At 32.0% G+C, this 12,874-nt stretch overlaps 1 long non-coding RNA gene across 1 annotated transcript; it reads right to left on the reverse strand.

The window, feature by feature from the left end:
* Positions 1-7,045: 7,045 nt before the first annotated feature.
* LOC134283787 (uncharacterized) lies at positions 7,046-12,357 on the reverse strand. The gene is made up of 3 exons (XR_009995560.1): positions 12,323-12,357; positions 8,572-8,643; positions 7,046-7,115 (listed from the first exon to the last, which is right to left on the reverse strand). It is a non-coding gene; the product is annotated as an uncharacterized LOC134283787 (long non-coding RNA).
* Positions 12,358-12,874: the final 517 nt, after the last annotated feature.

Genomic DNA, 12,874 nt, shown 5'->3' on the forward strand with positions numbered 1-12,874 from the left:
ATGAATTTTTCAAAATGTGCAAAGTTTATTTATATTTGACAAGGCAGTTCTAAACTTCTTGAAAGCTGCCATATACATGTATACACAATCAATTTAGTCAACCCCCACCCCTCTCCCATCAACACACACACACAAACACACCTAATTTGCCTGTTTTTGGAAATAGGCCTAGATGGAAAGTTAAGATAAAACATCTTTCGTAAGTTATAATTTTCAATTTGTTCTTGCACTATACATGTATTTGAACACCTGCATCACATTGGGCTTCCGTCACGTACCCAACTTAAGTACTAGTTTTACCATTGGCATTATCATTTTTAGATTTCACTGCACGTGCAGTAGGCTACTAGTGTGGTATACACATCGTTGCATATAGGAATTATTTCATTTTGTGTTTTAATTGGATTATATTTCATGAAGATTACAGGACCTAAATAATGACAATCGGTAAGTACAAAGTTTTGGTATAGATTTGGGTAAAATAGTCTGAAATGCAAACGGTTAGGTTCAAGTTTAAAGGATCAAAGGTCATCCGATGCTTTGACATTCTGAAGAGTTATCCCCCGTTATCAACGTTACATTTAGTTACAAGATCCAGAATTTTTTTCTGGGACTGGGAGGGAGGGGGGTTTCCAGACCAGAATTTCCTGAGAAGCTAAAAAAAAAAAGAAGTTATGTTTGGGTCTGTTTTCTAAGGTGGAGGGACACTTAGGGCATACAAAGTCATTTTTATTTCCTCCAGTATATATTATAGTCCTGCAAATTCCAAGGGGGGGGGGTGAGAGGGCGATCAGCCAATCCACTCCCTGTCCCTGTAATGACAAATGATCATGTGACTCCTAAATAGTTGGAAAGTTTTTCCATTTGACTCTCCATAATTTTGTTTCTTGTGTTATTATGTTATGTAAATTTAATGGTATAAAGGTTATGAATTAACCCCTGGAGGTCATTCCCACTCCTAATGAGCTGGAAATGTTCACAATATGACTGCATTAAATTAAATAAAAGTGCATCAATGATAAGATTACTTGACATTTTTTTCATGAATTTGTGTCAACTTATCTTCTGGCGGCGGCCTTAAGAATAGGAATGAAAATCATTCAGAGATGGACCACATTAAACTATTTGTATAATTTTTTTTTAATGTAATACAAGTAGTAGTTTGCATACATAAACAAACAGGGGTCTGGGAAGGGGTGAGGGGAAGGATCGAGTTAATATTTCTTTATGTCTTAATGGTTGAAAACTCCTAAAATGAATGTTGACCTCAAATCTAACTTGTCCTCATTATTTTTCAAGTGGTGGTGTCTCCATATGAGTGAAAAATTCCTGAGAGGGATGTTTAATAACAAACAAAATGACATAAAAACACAATATTGATTTGCGTTAAGAAATATGCAGGGGATTTTTTCCATCATAAATCTTCTTCTCAAGAACAGCAAGGGCATTATTGTCCCCCGTTTTGGGGAAAGGGAGGGGACGTTAAATCTCATTTGTCTGTCAGTTTGTACATTTTATTGACAGCTTTAACCTTGGTCATAACTTTTGAATAATAAGAGATACTGCTTTCCTATTTCACATGTACATTACCACAAAACTTTCTAAATATACTATGATTTTTTAACCCAAGTGAGACCTTGACCTTAAAGTTTTACCTACTTTCCAAAAAATAACATTTTAAATTGATCAATTTGAAAGAGAAAAGAAAGGGCATTCAAATTATACATGTTTATTACATGTGAAAAGACTTTTCTAAATATATCATTACTTTTGACTCTGTGACCTTGACCTAGAAGTTTAACCTACTTTTCAAAAATATTATATTGTATATATAAATTTTGATTCAAAAGAGATATGACTTTTATATTTGACATGTACATTACCTGCAACAAAATGTTTCAGAACATGCTATGATTTTACCCCTTTGACCTAATTTTCAAAAATTGATATATGATATGGGTGCATATTCAGTGACATAATATGCCATAAATTATGGCATCCCATTCACTAAATCACAGAAAACAGAGGACCACAATTCTTTGAATTTGCTTGTATAATCTTGATAGATGGAAACATCGTCATATAATGTAGATTCAAGTTTTTTTATGCCACACCATGATTAGGAATACATGTATAGTTTTTGTCATGTCCGTCCTCCACCCTTCCATCTGTCTTTCCATTGGGCTCAAAGAAACTTTCTAGATATTTTTATCAAAGTTCATATGTTGATGCATACTGATGTAAATATCCAACTGCAGCAATATTTTTTGACTTTGACTTTTCCTTTGACCTTCACGTAACTTTTCTTTAAAGAGGCTGGGTGGTTGCGGCCATTTTTAGACTATTTTGATCTCCTTTAGAAGAAGAGCTCCATATAAAGGTATAATAAAAATGATAAAATGATCAAATTTTAAAACTAAAATTTATGAAATTTTTTTTTTTGCCAAATGATAGTTGACGGCTTAAGATATCATATCCCCAAATTTAAGTTATAACCGGTGGTTAATAAAAAAATAATTTGTTGACCCCCTAGCCTCCTTAAATTACTGTTTAGCTTTATTTTAAAGAAACCATTCAATTTGTGTAATGAAACTTTACATGATGATACATACTTATGTAAGCTTTACAATACTTCACTCTTTTTTACCTTGACCTTTCCTGTGACCTTGACCTCACTTTTCTAAAATTAATGTCTAAATCAGTTTTGAGTAAACAATTCAAAATATATTTATCAAACTTCATATGCTGATACATACTGCTGAGAGCTATTAATACATCAACTTATTTTGACCTTGAATTGGCCCTTACCTTTCCTTTGACCTCTCTTTTCTTAGAAAAAGTGTTAAGGTCAGTTTCATTAAATCATTCAAGATATTTTTATCAAACATAATATGCTGATAACTTCGTCAAAAACTTCACCTTGCACATTCCTCTGACCTTGACCTCCATCCTTTTTAATTTGTATTTTGCTTAGTTTTAAAGAAATAATTTAAGACATTTTTATGTTTAGCATGCACTTATACATGTACATAATTTGGTGAGGATTTATAATCTATATCAAATTTATTTAGATTTTAGTTTCAATTCTAAAGAAACTGTTCAAGATATTTTCAACAAACTTAATACGCTAATACAAATTTTCCTGTAGCATGAGTAATATACATCCAGTGGGACATTCATGTCCTATAGACATATTTCTAGTTTTTAAAATCATAACCTCAAAGGCTAGGTCAGGCCACAATTAGACATTAAACATTCCAAACCTTACTGCACATCTACATGACACCACCAACCATCTCCTCAAAGATGATTAGACTACTGTGTAAAATGTAAGAGGAGTTCAGGGAAGACGGGGCTTTTTGCATAAAAAACGTCATTTTTCGACCCCCATTTGACCCCCCGGCGCAAAATCAAAATTCCGAAACCTTACTGCACATCTACATGACACCACCAACCATCTCTCCAAAGATGATTAGGCTACTGTGTAAAATGTAAGAGGAGTTCAGGGAAGACGGGCCTTTTCGCATAAAAAACGTCATTTTTCGACCCCCATTTGACCCCCCGGGGCAAAATCAAAATTCCGAAACCTTACTGCACATCAACATGACACCACCAACCATCTCTCCAAAGATGATTAGGCTACTGTGTAAAATGTAAGAGGAGTTCAGGGAAGACGGGCCTTTTTGCATAAAAAACGTCATTTTTCGACCCCCATTTGACCCCCTGGGGCAAAATCAAAATTCCGAAACCTTACTGCACATCTACATGACACCACAAACCATCTCCCCAAAGATGATTAGGCTACTGTGTAAAATGTAAGGGGAGTTCAGGGAAGACGGGGCTTTTTGCATAAAAAACGTCATTTTTCGACCCCCATTTGACCCCCCTGGGGCAAAATCAAAATTCCGAAACCTTACTGCACATCTACATGACACCACCAACCATCTCCACAAAGATGATTAGGCTGCTGTATAAAAAATAAGAGGAGTTCAAGGAAGACGGGGCTTTTTGCATAAAAAACGTCATTTTTCGATCCCCATTTGACCCCCTGGGGCAAAATCAAAATTCCGAAACCTTACTGCACATTTACATGACACCACAAACCATCTCCCCAAAGATGATTAGGCTACTCTGTAAAATGTAAGGGGAGTTCAGGGAAGACAGAGCTTTTTGCATAAAAAACATAATTTTTCGACCCCCATTTGACCCCCCGGGGCAAAAACAAAATTCCGAAACCTTACTGCACATCTACATGACACCACCAACCATCTCTCCAAAGATGATTAGGCTACTGTGTAAAATGTAAGAGGAGTTCAGGGAAGACGGGGCTTTTTGCATAAAAAACGTCATTTTTCGACCCCCATTTGACCCCCTGGGGCAAAATCAAAATTCCGAAACCTTACTGCACATCTACATGACACCACCAACCATCTCCCCAAAGATGATTAGGCTACTCTGTAAAATGTAAGAGGAGTTCAGGGAAGACGGGGCTTTTTGCATAAAAAACGTCATTTTTCGACCCCCATTTGACCCCCCGGGGCAAAATCAAAATTCCGAAACCTTACTGCACATCTACATGACACCACAAACCTTCTCCCCAAAGATGATTAGGCTACTGTGTAAAATGTAAGAGGAGTTCAGGGAAGAAAAGTGTGACAGACGGACGGACGGACGGACGGACATGAGTAACAACAATATACCCGAACTTTCTTTAGAAAGTGCGGGTATAACAATCGATAAATCCTTCCATCTTCATATTTAATCTTACTTCCTCTCTATCTTATAAGCTATAGAATGCCTATTCAACTCTGCAAAGAATACCAAGTATCAAGGAAGCAATTTTGTTGTGCAAAATAAATTTTAATAAAAGAATGATAAAAGATCATTTCTCAAATTTTCGTTTTATTACCATGTTTGGTAACAGAATATAAAGATAACTATAGCTCTTTATTCATGGATATGTATTCATGAATTAAAGATGAATGATATTGAATAAATATTGCATGCAGTTGAGTGCAAAATTTGAGGATTTTCACCCCAAATCCATTTTAAACCTAAGCGCAGCCGAGGTTGACAATGGTTTTCGAGTGGCAAAAATTTTCAATGTTAAACACAAATACATGGAATATCTATCATATTATACTGAATGCTTTATACATATTACAGTGAACTGTACGAATACAGTTTTCACAGTCAAAATTCTTTTGGAATGTCACCTGTCGTCAAGCAATGTTGACTTGTGCTCCCCTGAAGGGCGATGCTTTGTTATACAGCGGGTAATAGTGGTTTTTAGGAAATGTTTCTCGATAATTCAAAGTAACCAATTTCCATGAAAGTAAAATATTTACAAAAACACATAAGTAAAGTAGTTTTTAATTTACAACATCGTTTAATTTATTCTTATGTTTCATTTACTTTCCGCCTCTATCAACATCGATGCTACTTTATTTTGAATACCTACCCGACTTTTCAACCTCAGTTGAGTTCAAGAAAAGGTGTCTATTTGGGATAGGTTGTCTATGTGTCTATTAAAGGATATATACCGTCTATATGTCTTATAAAGAATATGTTGTTTACGTGTCTATTATAGGATATGTTGTCTATGTGTCTATTATAGTATTTTTGTCTATGCGTCTTCTATAGAATATTTTTTCTACTATACTGAAAATACTGTAGAAACACAATATTTGGTGGACATTAAATTTTGTTGATTTGTCATTTAATAAGGTTTCCTGGACATAAAATTCGGTTGTTTCGAAATTACATGTAAAACAATGCAAAATAGAGTCCCATGAAAACAATTCGTTTGGGATTCATTTTCGTTGATAATTGCTTACAAAGAAAAAACTAACTTTGATCACCCACGAATATTTCTGCCTCTACTTAAGTAAAATAACCATTTTACCTGTCGTTTCCTTTACTGGTGCTGTTGCTGTAGTGTCGTCACAATTCATGTCCTCTGAGGAGAGATCCTGCAACAATACTCCCTTCAATTTACTGGGAGTTGAACATTTCGGTTCAGATAAAAATCCTAACGTCAAGTTTCTTGATTGGGAAAACCTGACAAAATCGGCTAAGATGCAACCACAGTGCAGAGGATTATTATTTAAATCTCTACAAAAGTTTAAAAATTTAATATGCTCACATAAATATTGAATTAAAATAATATCTCAATCATTTGAAAAGTCTAGCATTTGAAACCAACAAAAAGCAATTAAATTAATATGTGAATACAAAAAAGAATATAAACTTTGCTAAGCTTTTCGAAATCAGTAAGACTGGAATGATTGACAAATTATATATATTGTATCCTTACAGAATCTCCAATTTTGAAAGTCCCAGGAAAATATCTTTGTCCAATATGGTAATGGTATTATTATCAATGTACCTACAAAAATATTAAAATAGTTTTTATTAATCGACGATAAATCTTTTATAGTCGTGTATTCAATTTGGCATGTTATGTTAAGTAAATGATAATGTTTGAATGAATATTTTACCCTTCATATTCGTGGTATTATGAATTGATTTATTCAAAATGAAATAATACAAATACAAAGATGCCGAAAACATAAGCTGAAATTTTACACTCTTTTTGCATAGTTGGAAAATAAATTGCTGATAAACGTACGTTTAAAAGAAAATGATGAATCATTGCATTTTTATTAAAGAATTTAAAATCCTAAATGAAGTTCAATGTTTATTTTTGCTCCCTATTTAACATAATACCATTGTTAAAGTCACAAGGTTAGGTGTGAATTAAGCTTACAAGAAATGAATTTGAAATTGAGTCAAGGGAATACCTGCCCCCTCTTTGGTTTTTTACTTATCTTAAGCCGTTGGAGTTTACATAAATGTCTTCTTTTGCCCACATAAACTAATACTGAGTTTCAGTATCCCGGTCTTGTTAGTGTAGTAAATGCAATACATTTGAGAACATTTCTTGTGCTCATTAACTGATGAAAAACACATATTTAATTCATTCATATATTTATTTCTGGGATCTGACATATTAAAGCTTTGTAATGTTACAGGTTACTTACAGTTCCTGCAAATTTGTTAAACCATGAAAGGCATTGCTCTGAATTATGCTTATCTTGTTGGAATCTAACAATCTGAAATAAATTTTAAAATCCCTATACATACTTTTACTTAAAACAATAATCAGTCTTTTTACTCGAATGTGGCTAATCACCTTTTAATATTACATTATTTTGTCAAAATTACAACATGAACAACAACAGGAACAACAGCCGACAAACAGCTGACTTTGTATCCAGGCGATGAAAACGTGATCATGATCATCTATTGACAATTTAGACACGAATGCCTTATGCCTTCGATATTTATTTAGTTCTCCTCAAAATGAACGTTTTCCATTCATAATTTTAGCAAAAAAAGCAAATTTTAAATATTGATGTTTTATATAATGAAAAGAAATAAACATATTATATAACATCAATTTACACTTTGTTTTCAGGACAAGTTAGACTACAAATATTTTCATAGGTACAGTCTTTGTATAATTTTAAGTTGCAATATTTTAATTTAAGTTGTAACACGTCATTTGATTGGATAAAAGATTCAATTAATATTGTATAACAAAACTTGCCTACGTCACGATAAGTTAAGTCAATGGCGTATTACTCCTCTTGACGTTAAATTTTAAGATATGCTTAATTTGAAGCCATATTTGGAGGAAAAACTGTCTCATTGTCTTCACGGAAATCAAAGTAAAATATTTCGGAACAAAACTCAGCAGCACGCAATTAATCAAAAAAGCAGAAAAGATTTCACCTTTTTGTGGAGAATAGCACATTAATGAAATCTGCTCTAGAAATCATAGAATTCCTAATTCAACAACAATAAAGGCAGAAAAACAGCCTCAAATCAAATTTTCTTATAGCCATCCAAATTAAACAAGCTTTTCAAAAGTTTTTTGAGGTTTGTTATTGAATTAATCAGTATTCCTGTTATTAATGAAAATTTGTTTTTGGGGAACGGGGATGGCTGGGAGGGGGGATAAGGGTATTTATGTGACTTATTAATGTTATGTAACTATATGTTATACTGTTTGATATTTGCTGATTCCCCCCTTTGTTTGTGAATCCAATATTTCGCCAATTCTTATTTGTAATAAATGACATATTTCATTCTCAGGCAATTGTTCTGTTGTATATGTCAGCTTAAGCAAAAACAAGCTTCGGTGAGCTGTTTGGATGGAGAACGGTTTGAGACTCAAAGAATTATATGTACACAATTAGACGTAGTTCAACAACAATAAAACCGTTTGGGAATAATGTAAAAGGCAATCTTCACCTTCGTCTCAAAGAGAAATGCAATATACATTGAAAATAATACGGGCAATGTCCTAGCTATCAAAGAAATATTTTTTAAAAGAATTTTTTAAGTAAAATTGAAATAAAACTTTTTTTACGAAGAAGAGAAATGTCTCCATGGAAGCAAATAGTAGATGCTGGTAGGAAATTATTGACCAGCAGGGACTGTGGTAGACACATTAGAAATAAACTATTGACGGTTTCTGTTACAAGAAGTACTAGACATACTTACAGGAGATTTAAATTGTGTAAGCTGGCGAAGGCATTGTGCGGTATCGTAGTGATTATGTTTCCGTTTAGATATCTACGAAACGAAAAACAGAAATCCAGTTTAGATAGTCCTTCTACAATATATATCCTATAAGAAAATTGATCTTTAAAAAAAATCTATTTTAAAACGATGAATGAAACTCGTAATTTTTCAGAGCTGTACAAGCATCGGATTGAATACTTTCAAACGTAATTTTGATTGTCTATGCCACTTGCTTTGATTTTGAAATGTAAATTTTCAAATAAATGAGTTCTATTTTTTATGTAATTAATAAAATGTTAGAAATATAAATGCAGTATAATTACTATGCAATGCAATTCATTATTCTTGATAATGTTTTTGAGCATGCAATAAAATGTCATTCCTATAAAAATTTCACAACATATACAGTTTACATGTATATACAAAAATATGTGTATACTATGCAAATATAATATATGGCGACTTATCATAAAGTTGTAAACCCATACCTCTCTTTCTGTATTTTGCTTAAGAATTTTGCCATTTATTATATCAATGCCTACTCCATTTAAATTATTTGAAGTGAATGTTGTCATACAATACATGTATATACCGTTACAGCTTGTAAATCAATAAACGTGTTTCATATTCAATGTCTATAGGGTGAATTCACCATGCATCGGATACCCTTGTACTTCAACAAGTTCTAGCGATATCGCTACCGACGGAAAATTATCAAAATGGAGTTCAACATTTAGTTTGTGATTAAAATAACAATTTAGGACACAATTATATGTCATTTATTGAGAAAATATCCCCCAAAATCGAGTTTTTAGAAAAAACTGAAAATTCACCATGGATCGGACATTGTTCACCATGCATCGGACAGACGGTATGGAGACCGGAAAAACATCTACCTTTATCACAGTGCTTTAAAATCCTTGATATGGATATATTTTCGTCTTTTATCTAAGAAATAACCCTAAACTTTAATTTAATCGACGATATTATTGCACAAATGTAGAACGATTCTCGAGACCTCACTCTGCCTTAGAAATGCTTTAAAATGCTTATAATGCCGTAATTCGCGCCTTTTTCTCATGGTTTATCATACTCTGGTTTGTAGAAATAAATTGAGTAAAATTCCAGACGTCATATATCGATAACTTGTATTTTGACTGAAAATATAGAGTTTTTATTTTCTTTTTCCGCAAAAAACAGCTGTCAGCTGGGTTCTGTATGAAAATGGTAGTGCTTACCTTTGCATCGAAAAGTGTCCGATGCATGGTTAATTTGTGTCCGATGTACGGTGAAAATAGCATACTAGTAAAAACCAGCTCTAATAAGAATTAAACAAACATTGAAGTGAAATTTAATTATAATTTATGTAAAATTACCAATCCCTGACAAAATTCACCAAAGTCCGACTCGTTCCGTGGAAGTCGAATTTAAAAGAACGATAACTCTAAAAATTGCAAAATCATAAATTTCGGGTTATTCCCCTTTGATGATGTAAAATATGACGTAACTTCAAGGCCATTTGCGGGGTATTTTTATCACAACATGATAAACACAAACGATATCATTAAAAATTTAAATCTTCGTCTTTATGACAGAAACAAATAAATACACAGAACTCTTAAGTTGAAAGAGAATTTATTGCCTAAAGTTGTCCGAAGCAAGGTATGTGTCCGATGCATGGTGAACTCACCCTATATTATTTACTAAAATTAAGGACCAATGGTATATAAAAATTACGTGAAAACCGAATTAAACAATTTAAAACAAACGACCTAAACAAAAACAATAGCTAAAGTATTACAGCGAATGTTACTCTTAAGAAAAGATTTCAGGAGAGATTATATATCATGTACCCTTTCATGAGCATACTGGTAATTCCTCAATCAGTTTCAAACATTATGGTAAAAAATTTATAAAGGGATCCAACAAACACCATTACGTTTAAACTCGAATGGGATTGATCATAAACATGTAGCTTTGTTAAATTATCAAGTATTTAGAGCATTATGTATTTGTTTTAGCCTTTGCATTAGCTATTGTTGTTAAATAAAATATTTATTGGATGAATTTCATTTGAAAGGCATATGCAGAGCCAGCAATTCCAATCTCAAATGAAATGCTTATAAAAACAAAACAATCTGAGAATTGAAAAATTGAAAGCAAAGAGAATATGGACGCTTGAAAATATCTAAAGGGGAACCAGGGTCATGGCGATCTTCAAAGTTGAATTTGTTTTACGCCGAGTCATCAGTATTCCTGCCATATGTATGATGTAGAAAAGTTGAGACGGAAATTTAAATTATAACAATTAATTGTTTGTGTATCAGCAATTACTTTCAATAAGAAAAATCCTAGCTTTCAATAGGAAAAAATCGAAATGAAACAGATATCCATATCTCATATTAAATGAGACTGAAAATGTTTCTTATTTGAAAAAAAGTTTGAAATATATTCCGTTTCAAAGGAAAACAAAAACTGATTTGCTGATGAAAAAAGCATGATTTGAACCTAAGAATAGAACCTCAAATTGCTGGAAGATCTCGTATAAAAAATGATATATGTTGTTATGAAAAAACAGAAACATCATCAATATTAGCATAGGTTTTGTGCAGAAACAAATTGATTTTGAATGGACCTTTATCATAAAAAATGCTATGACAATATACGTATTTTTTTCTTTAAGGATAGAGACAATTACAAATGCATATATATTAATAATTTCAAAAGATATTGGCTAAGTGCGAGGAATTGTTTGTGTTAAATATTGAAATCTATCAGTTAAGCCTTTTCTCTCCAAGTAGATTTTACATGCTGCGAACTTGACCTTTTACACATGTTCCGATATATTTCTTCATAGAGTTACCAGGAATATTAAAAATCAAATTCTTGTGTTTGTGACGCCACATTGTATTTTCTCCTCTCTACGACACATACATCTACATGTACATTTGATAAAACGAAAATCCGTTTAACTCTTACATGTACATGTAACTAATATTGTATAGATATTTATGATAAGAAAAGAGAAATTCTGTTGTAATCGGAAAAAAATTCATAATAAATAAAAAATGTTATTGAATAATTATCAGGAGAAATATTCCTCTTCCGTATTTGTAAATATTCGATGAGCTTTGCTGTTCATAGCTCAGACGGGCTTATATACAGTCAATAAGGTTTAAGTCGTATTTTAAAAAGTCTTCATCATTCAATGACACATCAAATAATCAGAATTTAAGCATAGGTTTGAATGGTATTAGGTTGTAGACATCAGGTACACTTACAAACAATCATTGACTTTCCATACTTAAATTTGTACATATTATCATAATAATAATATTAAGAAATTGAATGCAAATTGTCTTCAATATTAAGCTCACTATTACTAATCATAATACAAATTACATTAATAAAATCAATTTGTGATTGCTACAGAGTTTTGGTTCATCATAGCTATCACAGTAAAACAATATAACTCCAGGTATGATATTATTATCACAGATAAATACTGATCTCATACCCAGATCTTATCATATGTACAACAAATTGAAATAAAAAAGAAAGTTATAGTTTTCTCAAAAGCCAAATGAAAAAAATCTAAATATTATGAATTGCCCAAATGTTAAACAGAAAATTAATTATGATCAGATAAGACATGACCCTATAAAATCAAGAGATATTTGATCAAGGTACTTAGAGGAGGTATACTTACAAGTGATGAATATATACTTACAGTTTCTGTAAATTTGGCAAACCATTAAAGGTATTGGTCTGAATAGTGGTTATCTTGTTGAAATTTAACCATCTAAAACATATTTTTGATATAAACAAATTAAAGTGCCTTTGTTTCATTTATAATAATTCATACAAGAGTCTTTTCTACAGAAATTTTAATGATTCCTTCAGAATAAAATTGATTATTGGAATTGGAACACAGTAATAAAGAGGGTTTCAAGCCTTTACAGATATCTTTTTTCTGATTATTTCTATTTACAAGTATATAAGCATTTTATTGTACTCTACACTTAAAACCATAATTAACTAAATTTAATTTCTACCGATTCTTAATAAAGTACTAATATTCAAAAAACAGGGTTTCTTTTTTCTACATAACACTTAAAATTTATTGAAAATCCTAAATTGATTAAATTATCCAAAATAACTATTTTATCTGCACTAGACTCCGACTCGGATGAATATAAATTTCATTTGCGAAGCATATGATGTGACTGCTTAGCCCTAAGCTCTATCAAGCTTGGAAAATTCTTACAATAATCCCACAATT

This window comes from Saccostrea cucullata, unplaced genomic scaffold (genome assembly GCF_032062105.1).
Source record: "Saccostrea cucullata isolate Sc308-1 unplaced genomic scaffold, CSIRO_AGI_Scuc_v1 ctg4937, whole genome shotgun sequence".
Lineage (NCBI taxonomy): Eukaryota > Metazoa > Mollusca > Bivalvia > Ostreida > Ostreidae > Saccostrea > Saccostrea cuccullata.